Here is a 15,518-nt window from a genome sequence, read left to right as displayed (position 1 = left end):
TATAGTGCCCCCTCATACCATCATATAGTGCCCCCTCATACCATCATATAGTGTCTCCTCATATCGTCATATAGTGTCTCCTCATACCATCATATAGTGCCCCCTCATACCATCATATATTGTCCCCTCATACCATCATATAGTGTCCCCTCATACCATCATATAGTGTCTCCTCATACCATCATATAGTGCCCCCTCATACCATCATATAGTGCCCCCTCATACCATCATATAGTGTCTCCTCATACCATCATATAGTGCCCCCTCATACCATCATATAGTGTCTCCTCATACCATCATATAGTGCCCCCTCATACCATCATATAGTGTCCCCTCATACCATCATATAGTGTCTCCTCATACCATCATATAGTGCCCCCTCATACCATCATATAGTGCCCCCTCATACCATCATATATTGTCTCCTCATACCATCATATAGTGTCCCCTCATACCATCATATAGTGCCCCCTCATACCATCATATAGTGCCCCCTCATACCATCATATAGTGTCTCCTCATACCATCATATAGTGCCCCCTCATACCATCATATAGTGTCCCCTCATGCCATCATATAGTGCCCCCTCATACCATCATATAGTGTCTCCTCATACCATCATATAGTGCCCCCTCATACCATCATATAGTGTCCCCTCATACCATCATACAGTGTCTCCTCATATCGTCATATAGTGCCCCCTCATACCATCATATAGTGTCCCCTCATACCATCATATAGTGTCCCCTCATACCATCATATAGTGTCCCCTCATACCATCATATAGTGCCCCCTCATACCATCATATAGTGTCCCCTCATACCATCATATAGTGTCCCCTCATACCATCATACAGTGTCTCCTCATATCGTCATATAGTGCCCCCTCATACCATCATATAGTGTCCCCTCATACCATCATATAGTGCCCCCTCATACCATCATATAGTGTCCCCTCATACCATCATATAGTGCCCCCTCATACCATCATATAGTGTCCCCTCATACCATCATATAGTGTCTCCTCATACCATCATATAGTGTCTCCTCATACCATCATATAGTGCCCCCTCATACCATCATATCATGTCCTCTCATACCATCATATAGTGCCCCCTCATACCATCATATAGTGTCTCCTCATACCATCATATAGTGCCCCCTCATACCATCATATCGTGTCCTCTCATACCATCATACAGTGTCTCCTCATATCGTCATATAGTGCCCCCTCATACCATTATATAGTGTCCCCTCATACCATCATATAGTGTCCCCTCATACCATCATATAGTGCCCCCTCATACCATCATATAGTGCCCCCTCATACCATCATATAGTGCCCCCTCATACCATCATATAGTGTCTCCTCATATCGTCATATAGTGTCTCCTCATACCATCATATAGTGCCCCCTCATACCATCATATATTGTCCCCTCATACCATCATATAGTGTCCCCTCATACCATCATATAGTGTCTCCTCATACCATCATATAGTGCCCCCTCATACCATCATATAGTGCCCCCTCATACCATCATATAGTGTCTCCTCATACCATCATATAGTGCCCCCTCATACCATCATATAGTGTCTCCTCATACCATCATATAGTGCCCCCTCATACCATCATATAGTGTCCCCTCATACCATCATATAGTGTCTCCTCATACCATCATATAGTGCCCCCTCATACCATCATATAGTGCCCCCTCATACCATCATATATTGTCTCCTCATACCATCATATAGTGTCCCCTCATACCATCATATAGTGCCCCCTCATACCATCATATAGTGCCCCCTCATACCATCATATAGTGTCTCCTCATACCATCATATAGTGCCCCCTCATACCATCATATAGTGTCCCCTCATGCCATCATATAGTGCCCCCTCATACCATCATATAGTGTCTCCTCATACCATCATATAGTGCCCCCTCATACCATCATATAGTGTCCCCTCATACCATCATACAGTGTCTCCTCATATCGTCATATAGTGCCCCCTCATACCATCATATAGTGTCCCCTCATACCATCATATAGTGTCCCCTCATACCATCATATAGTGTCCCCTCATACCATCATATAGTGCCCCCTCATACCATCATATAGTGTCCCCTCATACCATCATATAGTGTCCCCTCATACCATCATACAGTGTCTCCTCATATCGTCATATAGTGCCCCCTCATACCATCATATAGTGTCCCCTCATACCATCATATAGTGCCCCCTCATACCATCATATAGTGTCCCCTCATACCATCATATAGTGCCCCCTCATACCATCATATAGTGTCCCCTCATACCATCATATAGTGTCTCCTCATACCATCATATAGTGTCTCCTCATACCATCATATAGTGCCCCCTCATACCATCATATCATGTCCTCTCATACCATCATATAGTGCCCCCTCATACCATCATATAGTGTCTCCTCATACCATCATATAGTGCCCCCTCATACCATCATATCGTGTCCTCTCATACCATCATACAGTGTCTCCTCATATCGTCATATAGTGCCCCCTCATACCATTATATAGTGTCCCCTCATACCATCATATAGTGTCCCCTCATACCATCATATAGTGCCCCCTCATACCATCATATAGTGTCTCCTCATACCATCATATATTGTCCCCTCATATCGTCATATAGTGTCTCCTCATATCGTCATATAGTGTCTCCTCATACCGTCATATAGTGTCTCCTCATACCATCATATAGTGTCTCCTCATATCGTCATATAGTGTCTCCTCATACCATCATATAGTGTCTCCTCATACCATCATATAGTGTCCCCTCATACCATCATATAGTGTCTCCTCATACCATCATATAGTGTCTCCTCATATCGTCATATAGTGTCTCCTCATACCGTCATATAGTGTCCCCTCATACCATCATATAGTGCCCCCTCATACCATCATATATTGTCTCCTCATACCATCATATAGTGCCCCCTCATACCATCATATAGTGCCCCCTCATACCATCATATAGTGCCCCCTCATACCATCATATAGTGTCTCCTCATACCATCATATAGTGTCTCCTAATACCATCATATAGTGCCCCCTCATACCATCATATAGTGCCCCCTCATACCGTCATATAGTGTCTCCTCATACCATCATATAGTGTCCCCTCATACCATCATATAGTGTCTCCTCATACCATCATATAGTGTCTCCTCATATCGTCATATAGTGTCTCCTCATACCGTCATATAGTGTCCCCTCATACCATCATATAGTGCCCCCTCATACCATCATATAGTGTCTCCTCATACCATCATATAGTGCCCCCTCATACCATCATATAGTGCCCCCTCATACCATCATATAGTGCCCCCTCATACCATCATATAGTGTCCCCTCATACCATCATATAGTGCCCCCTCATACCATCATATAGTGTCTCCTCATACCATCATATATTGTCCCCTCATACCATCATATAGTGCCCCCTCATACCATCATATAGTGCCCCCTCATACCATCATATAGTGCCCCCTCATACCATCATATAGTGTCCCCTCATACCATGATATAGTGCCCCCTCATACCATCATATAGTGTCTCCTCATACCATCATATATTGTCCCCTCATACCATCATATAGTGCCCCCTCATACCATCATATAGTGCCCCCTCATACCGTCACATAGTGTCTCCTCATACCATCATATAGTGCCCCCTCGTACCATCATATAGTGCCCCCTCATACCATCATATAGTGTCTCCTCATACCATCATATAGTGCCCCCTCATACCATCATATAGTGTCTCCTCATACCATCATATAGTGCCCCCTCATACCATCATATAGTGCCCCCTCATACCATCATATAGTGTCTCCTCATACCATCATATAGTGTCAACTCATATCGTCATATAGTGTCTCCTCATACCATCATATAGTGTCTCCTCATACCATCATATAGTGTCTCCTCATATCGTCATATAGTGTCTCCTCATACCATCATATAGTGTCCCCTCATACCATCATATAGTGCCCCCTCATACCATCATATAGTGTCTCCTCATACCATCATATAGTGCCCCCTCATACCATCATATAGTGTCTCCTCATACCATCATATAGTGTCTCCTCATACCATCATATAGTGTCTCCTCATATCGTCATATAGTGTCTCCTCATACCATCATATAGTGTCCCCTCATACCATCATATAGTGCCCCCTCATACCATCATATAGTGTCTCCTCATACCATCATATAGTGCCCCCTCATACCATCATATAGTGTCTCCTCATACCATCATATAGTGTCTCCTCATACCATCATATAGTGCCCCTCATACCGTCATATATTGTCCCCTCATACCATCATATAGTGCCCCCTCATACCATCATATTGTGTCTCCTCATACCATCATATATTGTCCCCTCATATCGTCATATAGTGCCCCCTCATACCATCATATATTGTCCCCTCATACCATCATATAGTGCCCCCTCATACCGTCATATATTGTCCCCTCATACCATCATATAATGCCCCCTCATACCATCATATAGTGTCCCCTCATACCATCATATAATGCCCCCTCATACCATCATATAGTGCCCCCTCATACCATCATATAGTGTCCCCTCATACCATCATATAGTGCCCCCTCATACCATCATATAGTGTCTCCTCATACCGTCATATAATGCCCCCTCATACCGTCATATATTGTCCCCTCATACCATCATATAGTGTCTCCTCATACCATCATATAGTGTCCCCTCATACCATCATATAATGCCCCCTCATACCATCATATAGTGCCCCCTCATACCATCATATAGTGTCCCCTCATACCATCATATAGTGTCCCCTCATACCATTATATAGTGCCCCCTCATACCATCATATAGTGCCCCCTCATACCGTCATATATTGTCCCCTCATGCCATCATATAGTGTCCCCTCATACCATCATATATTGTCCCCTCATACCATCATATAGTGTCTCCTCATACCATCATATAGTGCCCCCTCATACCATCATATAGTGCCCCCTCATACCGTCATATATTGTCTCCTCATACCATCATATAGTGTCCCCTCATACCATCATATAATGCCCCCTCATACCATCATATAGTGTCTCCTCATACCATCATATAGTGTCCCCTCATACCATCATATAGTGTCTCCTCATACCGTCATATAGTGTCTCCTCATACCATCATATAGTGCCCCCTCATACCGTCATATATTGTCCCCTCATACCATCATATAGTGCCCCCTCATACCGTCATATAGTGCCCCTCATACCATCATATAGTGTCCCCTCATACCATCATATATTGTCCCCTCATACCATCATATAGTGTCTCCTCATACCATCATATAGTGTCTCCTCATACCGTCATATAGTGTCTCCTCATACCATCATATAGTGTCTCCTCATACCGTCATATAGTGCCCCCTCATACCATCATATAGTGCCCCCTCATACCATCATATAGTGTCTCCTCATACCGTCATATAGTGTCTCCTCATACCGTCATATAGTGCCCCCTCATACCATCATATAGTGTCTCCTCATACCGTCATATAGTGTCCCCTCATACCATCATATAGTGTCTCCTCATACCATCATATAGTGTCTCCTCATACCATCATATAGTGTCTCCTCATACCATCATATAGTGTCTCCTCATACCATCATATAGTGTCCCCTCATACCATCATATAGTGTCCCCTCATACCATCATATAGTGCCCCCTCATACCATCATATAGTGTCTCCTCATACCCTCATATAGTGTCTCCTCATACCATCATATAGTGTCTCCTCATACCATCATATAGTGTCTCCTCATACCATCATATAGTGTCTCCTCATACCGTCATATAGTGTCTCCTCATACCATCATATAGTGTCTCCTCATACCATCATATAGTGTCTCCTCATACCATCATATAGTGTCCCCTCATACCATCATATAGTGTCCCCTCATACCATCATATAGTGCCCCCTCATACCATCATATAGTATCTCCTCATACCGTCATATAGTGTCTCCTCATACCATCATATAGTGTCTCCTCATACCATCATATAGTGTCTCCTCATACCGTCATATAGTGTCTCCTCATACCATCATATAGTGTCTCCTCATACCATCATATAGTGCCCCCTCATACCATCATATAGTGCCCCCTCATACCATCATATAGTGTCTCCTCATACCATCATATAGTGCCCCTCATACCATCATATAGTGCCTCCTCATACCATCATATAGTGTCTCCTCATACCATCATATAGTGCCCCCTCATACCATCATATAGTGTCTCCTCATACCATCATATAGTGTCTCCTCATACCGTCATATAGTGTCTCCTCATACCATCATATAGTGTCTCCTCATACCGTCATATAGTGTCTCCTCATACCATCATATAGTGTCTCCTCATACCATCATATAGTGTCTCCTCATACCATCATATAGTGTCCCCTCATACCATCATATAGTGCCCCCTCATACCATCATATAGTGCCCCCTCATACCATCATATAGTGTCTCCTCATACCGTCATATAGTGTCTCCTCATACCATCATATAGTGTCTCCTCATACCGTCATATAGTGTCTCCTCATACCGTCATATAGTGCCCCCTCATACCATCATATAGTGCCCCCTCATACCATCATATAGTGTCTCCTCATACCGTCATATAGTGTCTCCTCATACCATCATATAGTGCCCCCTCATACCATCATATAGTGCCCCCTCATACCATCATATAGTGTCTCCTCATACCATCATATAGTGTCTCCTCATACCATCATATAGTGTCTCCTCATACCGTCATATAGTGTCTCCTCATACCGTCATATAGTGTCTCCTCATACCATCATATAGTGCCCCCTCATACCATCATATAGTGCCCCCTCATACCATCATATAGTGTCTCCTCATACCGTCATATAGTGTCTCCTCATACCATCATATAGTGCCCCCTCATACCATCATATAGTGCCCCCTCATACCATCATATAGTGTCTCCTCATACCATCATATAGTGCCCCCTCATACCATCATATAGTGCCCCCTCATACCATCATATAGTGCCCCCTCATACCATCATATAGTGTCTCCTCATACCGTCATATAGTGTCTCCTCATACCATCATATAGTGTCTCCTCATACCGTCATATAGTGTCTCCTCATACCATCATATAGTGCCCCCTCATACCATCATATAGTGCCCCCTCATACCATCATATAGTGTCTCCTCATACCGTCATATAGTGTCTCCTCATACCATCATATAGTGCCCCCTCATACCATCATATAGTGTCTCCTCATACCATCATATAGTGCCCCCTCATACCATCATATAGTGTCCCCTCATACCGTCATATAGTGTCTCCTCATACCATCATATAGTGCCCCCTCATACCATCATATAGTGCCCCCTCATACCATCATATAGTGTCTCCTCATACCATCATATAGTGCCCCCTCATACCATCATATAGTGTCTCCTCATACCATCATATAGTGCCCCCTCATACCATCATATAGTGTCCCCTCATACCATCATATAGTGCCCCCTCATACCATCATATAGTGTCTCCTCATACCCTCATATAGTGTCTCCTCATACCATCATATAGTGTCTCCTCATACCATCATATAGTGTCTCCTCATACCGTCATATAGTGTCTCCTCATACCATCATATAGTGTCTCCTCATACCATCATATAGTGTCTCCTCATACCATCATATAGTGTCCCCTCATACCATCATATAGTGTCCCCTCATACCATCATATAGTGCCCCCTCATACCATCATATAGTGTCTCCTCATACCGTCATATAGTGTCTCCTCATACCATCATATAGTGTCTCCTCATACCATCATATAGTGTCTCCTCATACCATCATATAGTGTCTCCTCATACCATCATATAGTGCCCCTCATACCATCATATAGTGCCTCCTCATACCATCATATAGTGCCCCCTCATACCATCATATAGTGTCTCCTCATACCATCATATAGTGCCCCTCATACCATCATATAGTGCCTCCTCATACCATCATATAGTGTCTCCTCATACCATCATATAGTGTCTCCTCATACCATCATATAGTGCCCCTCATACCATCATATAGTGTCTCCTCATACCATCATATAGTGTCTCCTCATACCGTCATATAGTGTCTCCTCATACCATCATATAGTGTCTCCTCATACCGTCATATAGTGTCTCCTCATACCATCATATAGTGTCTCCTCATACCATCATATAGTGTCTCCTCATACCATCATATAGTGTCCCCTCATACCATCATATAGTGCCCCCTCATACCATCATATAGTGCCCCCTCATACCATCATATAGTGTCTCCTCATACCGTCATATAGTGTCTCCTCATACCGTCATATAGTGTCTCCTCATACCGTCATATAGTGTCTCCTCATACCGTCATATAGTGCCCCCTCATACCGTCATATAGTGCCCCCTCATACCATCATATAGTGTCTCCTCATACCGTCATATAGTGTCTCCTCATACCATCATATAGTGTCCCCTCATACCATCATATAGTGTCCCCTCATACCATCATATAGTGCCCCCTCATACCATCATATAGTGTCTCCTCATACCGTCATATAGTGTCTCCTCATACCATCATATAGTGTCTCCTCATACCATCATATAGTGTCTCCTCATACCATCATATAGTGTCTCCTCATACCATCATATAGTGCCCCTCATACCATCATATAGTGCCCCCTCATACCATCATATAGTGCCCCCTCATACCATCATATAGTGTCTCCTCATACCATCATATAGTGCCCCTCATACCATCATATAGTGCCTCCTCATACCATCATATAGTGTCTCCTCATACCATCATATAGTGTCTCCTCATACCATCATATAGTGCCCCTCATACCATCATATAGTGTCTCCTCATACCATCATATAGTGTCTCCTCATACCGTCATATAGTGTCTCCTCATACCATCATATAGTGTCTCCTCATACCGTCATATAGTGTCTCCTCATACCATCATATAGTGTCTCCTCATACCATCATATAGTGTCTCCTCATACCATCATATAGTGTCCCCTCATACCATCATATAGTGCCCCCTCATACCATCATATAGTGCCCCCTCATACCATCATATAGTGTCTCCTCATACCGTCATATAGTGTCTCCTCATACCGTCATATAGTGTCTCCTCATACCGTCATATAGTGTCTCCTCATACCGTCATATAGTGCCCCCTCATACCGTCATATAGTGCCCCCTCATACCATCATATAGTGTCTCCTCATACCATCATATAGTGTCTCCTCATACCATCATATAGTGTCTCCTCATACCATCATATAGTGTCTCCTCATACCATCATATAGTGCCCCCTCATACCATCATATAGTGTCCCCTCATACCGTCATATAGTGTCTCCTCATACCATCATATAGTGCCCCCTCATACCATCATATAGTGCCCCCTCATACCATCATATAGTGTCTCCTCATACCATCATATAGTGCCCCCTCATACCATCATATAGTGTCTCCTCATACCATCATATAGTGCCCCCTCATACCATCATATAGTGTCCCCTCATACCATCATATAGTGTCTCCTCATACCATCATATAGTGTCTCCTCATACCATCATATAGTGTCTCCTCATACCATCATATAGTGCCCCCTCATACCATCATATAGTGTCCCCTCATACCATCATATAGTGTCTCCTCATACCGTCATATAGTGCCCCCTCATACCATCATATAGTGCCCCCTCATACCATCATATAGTGTCTCCTCATACCATCATATAGTGTCTCCTCATACCATCATATAGTGCCCCCTCATACCATCATATAGTGTCCCCTCATACCATCATATAGTGTCCCCTCATACCATCATATAGTGCCTCCTCATACCATCATATAGTGTCTCCTCATACCATCATATAGTGTCTCCTCATACCGTCATATCGTGTCTCCTCATACCATCATATAGTGTCCCCTCATACCATCATATAGTGTCTCCTCATACCATCATATAGTGTCTCCTCATACCATCATATAGTGTCTCCTCATACCATCATATAGTGTCTCCTCATACCATCATATAGTGTCTCCTCATACCATCATATAGTGTCTCCTCATACCATCATATAGTGTCCCCTCATACCATCATATAGTGTCTCCTCATACCATCATATAGTGTCCCCTCATACCATCATATAGTGTCTCCTCATACCATCATATAGTGTCTCCTCATACCATCATATAGTGTCCCCTCATACCATCATATAGTGTCTCCTCATACCATCATATAGTGCCCCCTCATACCATCATATAGTGTCTCCTCATACCATCATATAGTGTCCCCTCATACCATCATATAGTGCCCCCTCATACCATCATATAGTGTCTCCTCATACCATCATATAGTGTCTCCTCATACCATCATATAGTGTCCCCTCATACCATCATATAGTGTCTCCTCATACCATCATATAGTGTCTCCTCATACCATCATATAGTGTCCCCTCATACCATCATATAGTGTCTCCTCATACCATCATATAGTGTCTCCTCATACCATCATATAGTGTCTCCTCATACCATCATATAGTGTCTCCTCATACCATCATATAGTGTCTCCTCATACCATCATATAGTGTCCCCTCATACCATCATATAGTGTCCCCTCATACCATCATATAGTGTCCCCTCATACCATCATATAGTGTCCCCTCATACCATCATATAGTGTCCCCTCATACCATCATATAGTGTCTCCTCATACCATCATATAGTGTCCCCTCATACCATCATATAGTGTCCCCTCATACCATCATATAGTGTCCCCTCATACCATCATATAGTGTCCCCTCATACCATCATATAGTGTCCCCTCATACCATCATATAGTGTCCCCTCATACCATCATATAGTGTCTCCTCATACCATCATATAGTGTCCCCTCATACCATCATATAGTGTCCCCTCATACCATCATATAGTGTCTCCTCATACCATCATATAGTGTCCCCTCATACCATCATATAGTGTCCCCTCATACCATCATATAGTGTCCCCTCATACCATCATATAGTGTCCCCTCATACCATCATATAGTGTCCCCTCATACCATCATATAGTGCCCCCTCATACCATCATATAGTGTCTCCTCATACCATCATATAGTGTCCCCTCATACCATCATATAGTGTCCCCTCATACCATCATATAGTGCCCCCTCATACCATCATATAGTGTCTCCTCATACCATCATATAGTGCCCCCTCATACCATCATATAGTGCCTCCTCATACCATCATATAGTGCCCCCTCATACCATCATATAGTGTCTCCTCATACCATCATATAGTGTCTCCTCATACCGTCATATAGTGCCCCCTCATACCATCATATAGTGCCCCCTCATACCATCATATAGTGCCCCCTCATACCATCATATAGTGCCCCCTCATACCATCATATAGTGCCCCCTCATACCATCATATAGTGTCTCCTCATACCATCATATAGTGTCTCCTCATACCGTCATATAGTGCCTCCTCATACCATCATATAGTGCCCCCTCATACCATCATATAGTGCCCCCTCATACCATCATATAGTGCCCCCTCATACCATCATATAGTGCCCCTCATATCGTCATATAGTGCCCCCTCATAACATCATACAGTGCCCCCTCATACCATCATATAGTGTCTCCTCATACCATCATATAGTGTCTCCTCATACCGTCATATAGTGTCCCCTCATACCATCATATAGTGCCCCCTCATACCATCATATAGTGCCTCCTCATACCATCATATAGTGCCCCCTCATACCATCATATAGTGTCTCCTCATACCATCATATAGTGCCCCCTCATACCATCATATAGTGTCCCCTCATACCATCATATAGTGTCTCCTCATACCATCATATAGTGTCTCCTCATACCATCATATAGTGCCCCCTCATACCATCATATAGTGCCTCCTCATACCATCATATAGTGCCCCCTCATACCGTCAATACAATATTGCAGAACGATCAGGATAAGAGACTGGATGGGAAACACTCGGCAGATGAGGTTAATGTAGATGAATGCAGAGTAATGCACTGAGGACGGAGGAATCCTACTGCTGTATATACATTAGATGGGAGAATACTCGGGACCACAGAGCAGGAGAAGGACGGGGACCTGTACCCGGGGAGCATCATCTCTAGAAGGGATCCCAGTCTGCACCTGTGTAAGGAGACAAGACACTGTAGAACCAGAACAGCATGGAGGCGTGACAGAGGGGAGGAGGCGTGACAGAGGGGAGGAGGCGTGACAGAGGGGAGGAGGCGTGACAGAGGGGAGGAGGCGTGACAGAGGGGAGGAGGCGTGACAGAGGGGAGGAGGCGTGACAGAGGGGAGGAGGCGTGACAGAGGGGAGGAGGCGTGACAGAGGGAAGGAGGCGTGGCAGAGGGGAGGAGGCGTGACAGAGGGGAGGAGGCGTGACAGAGGGGAGGAGGCGTGGCAGAGGGGAGGAGGCGTGGCAGAGGGGAGGAGACGTGACAAAGGGGAGGAGTCGTGGCAGAGGGGAGGAGACGTGACAAAGGGGAGGAGTCATGGCAGAGGGGAGGAGTCATGGCAGAGGGGAGGAGGCGTGGCAGAGGGGAGGAGGCGTGGCAGAGGTGAGGAGGCGTGACAGAGGAGAGGAGGCGTGACAGAGGGGAGGAGGCGTGGCAGAGGTGAGGAGGCGTGGCAGAGGTGAGGAGGCGTGACAGAGGGGAGGAGGCGTGACAGAGGGGAGGAGGCGTGACAGAGGCGAGGAGGCGTGACAGAGGCGAGGAGGCGTGACAGAGGGGAGGAGGCGTGACAGAGGCGAGGAGGCGTGACAGAGGGGAGGAGGCGTGACAGAGGGGAGGAGGCGTGGCAGAGGCGAGGAGGCGTGACAGAGGCGAGGAGGCGTGACAGAGGGGAGGAGGCGTGACAGAGGGGAGGAGGCGTGGCAGAGGCGAGGAGGCGTGACAGAGGGGAGGAGGCGTGACAGAGGGGAGGAGGCGTGAAAGAGGGGAAGAGGCGTGGCAGAGGGGAGGAGGCGTGACAGAGGGGAGGAGGCGTGACAGAGGGGAGGAGGCGTGGCAGAGGCGAGGAGGCGTGACAGAGGGGAGGAGGCGTGGCAGAGGGGAGGAGGCGTGGCAGAGGGGAGGAGGCGTGGCAGAGGGGAGGAGGCGTGACAGAGGGGAGGAGGCGTGACAGAGGGGAGGAGGCGTGACAGAGGGGAGGAGGCGTGGCAGAGGGGAGGAGGCGTGGTTGAGGGTAGGAGGCGTGGTTGAGGTGAGGAGGCGTGACAGAGGGGAGGAGGCGTGGCAGAGGCGAGGAGGCGTGACAGAGGGGAGGAGGCGTGACAGAGGGGAGGAGGCGTGGCAGAGGGGAAGAGGCGTGGCAGAGGGGAGGAGGCGTGACAGAGGGGAGGAGGCGTGACAGAGGGGAGGAGGCGTGGTTGAGGGGAGGAGGCGTGACAGAGGGGAGGAGGCATGACAGAGGGGAGGAGGCGTGGCAGAGGAGAGGAGCCGTGACAGAGGGGAGGAGGCGTGGCAGAGGGGAAGAGGCGTGACAGAGGGGAGGAAGCGTGACAGAGGGGAGGAGGCGTGGTTGAGGGGAGGAGGCGTGACAGAGGGGAGGAGGTGTGACAGAGGGGAGGAGGTGTGGCAAAGGAGAGGAGGCGTGGCAGAGGGGAGGAGTCGTGGCAGAGGGGAGGAGGCGTGACAGAGGGGAGGAGGCGTGGCAGAGGAGAGGAGGCGTGACAGAGGGGAGGAGGCATGGCAGAGGGGAGGAGGCATGGCAGAGGGGAGGAGGCGTGACAGAGGGGAGGAGGCGTGACAGAGGGGAGGAGGCGTGACAGAGGGGAGGAGGCGTGGCAGAGGAGAGGAGGTGTGGCAGAGGGGAGGAGGCGTGACAGAGGGGAGGAGGCGTGGCATAGGGGAGGAGGCGTGGCAGAGGGGAAAATGCGTGACAGAGGGGAGGAGGCGTGGCAGAAGGGAGAAGGCGTGACAGAGGGGAGGAGGCGTGGCAGACGGGAGAAGGAGTGACAGAGGGGAGGAGGCGTGACAGAGGGGAGGAGGCGTGGCAGAGGGGAGGAGGCGTGGCAGAGGGGAGGATGCGTGACAGAGGGAAGGAGGCATGGCAGAGGGGAGGAGGCGTGGCAGAGGGAGGAGGCGTGGCAGAGGGAGGAGGCGGGGCAGAGGGGAGGAGGCGGGGAGATGGCGTGACAGAGTGGAGAAGGCGTGACAGAGGGGAGGAGGCGTGGCAGAGGGAAGGAGGCGTGACAGAGGGAAGGAGGCGTGGCAGAGGGGAGGAGGCGTGACAGAGGGGAGGAGGCGTGGCAGAGGGAAGGAGGCGTGACAAAGGGGAGGAGTCGTGGCAGAGGGGAGGAGACGTGCAAAGGGGAGGAGTCGTGGCAGAGGGGAGGAGTCATGGCAGAGGGGAGGAGGCGTGGCAGAGGGGAGGAGGCGTGACAGAGGGAGGAGGCGTGACAGAGGGGAGGAGCCGTGGCAGAGGGGAGGAGACGTGACAAAGGGGAGGAGTCGTGGCAGAGGGGAGGAGACGTGACAAAGGGGAGGAGTCGTGGCAGAGGGGAGGAGTCATGGCAGAGGGGAGGAGGCGTGACAGAGGGGAGGAGGCGTGACAGAGGGGAGGAGCCGTGGCAGAGGGGAGGAGCCGTGGCAGAGGGGAGGAGGCGTGGCAGAGGGGAGGAGGCGTGACAGAGGGGAGGAGGCGTGGCAGAGGGGAGGAGGCGTGACAGAGGGGAGGAGACGTGGCAGAGGGGAGGAGGCGTGACAGAGGGGAGGAGGCGTGGCAGAAGGGAGGAGGCGTGGCAGAGGGGAGGAGGCGTGACAGAGGGGAGGAGGCGTGGCAGAGGGGAGGAGGCGTGGCAGAGGAGAGGAGACGTGGCAGAGGGGAGGAGGCTTGGCAGAGGGGAGGAGGCGTGGCAGAGGGGAGGAGGCTTGGCAGAGGGGAGGAGGCGTGGCAGAGGGGAGGAGTTTGATCAGGACTGTGGGTAGAGTGTTGTCAGGGAAACGAGCTGAGGAGATAAACAGCGCGTGTGCAAATTCTGAGGTGATTCTGACGCCGAAGAGAGAGACGGAAGGAGCAACAGCAGCGTCCGGAGCTCCTGTCAGGAAGAAAGGTGCCGCGTATCCGCCCAGCCCATACGTCGATGTTCAAGCCCCAAAGACCCGAGCGACGCCAGTCAAGGTTCCTCACCCAGGTGACGTCGGTTGACAGAACGGGAGCAGGTTGCGGCAGCACGGCTCTCAGACTTGTGCGCCAGTGACAGGACGTCACAGAAGCTCCGGCGGAGTCAGATCAGAGATTCACGGTCGGGTCGGTGACCAGGAAGGACGCGTGAGACGGGCCGTTACCTCTGACAGGGACATATGGTACCGGGCATGGATAGAGGGAAAGACAG

The sequence above is a fragment of the Phyllobates terribilis genome, unplaced genomic scaffold, assembly GCF_046119375.1.
Source record: "Phyllobates terribilis strain yellow unplaced genomic scaffold, ASM4611937v1 Scaffold_2__4_contigs__length_985480577, whole genome shotgun sequence".
In the NCBI taxonomy this organism is placed as follows: Eukaryota; Metazoa; Chordata; class Amphibia; order Anura; family Dendrobatidae; genus Phyllobates; species Phyllobates terribilis.
Note: the sequence above shows the minus strand (reverse complement) of the source record.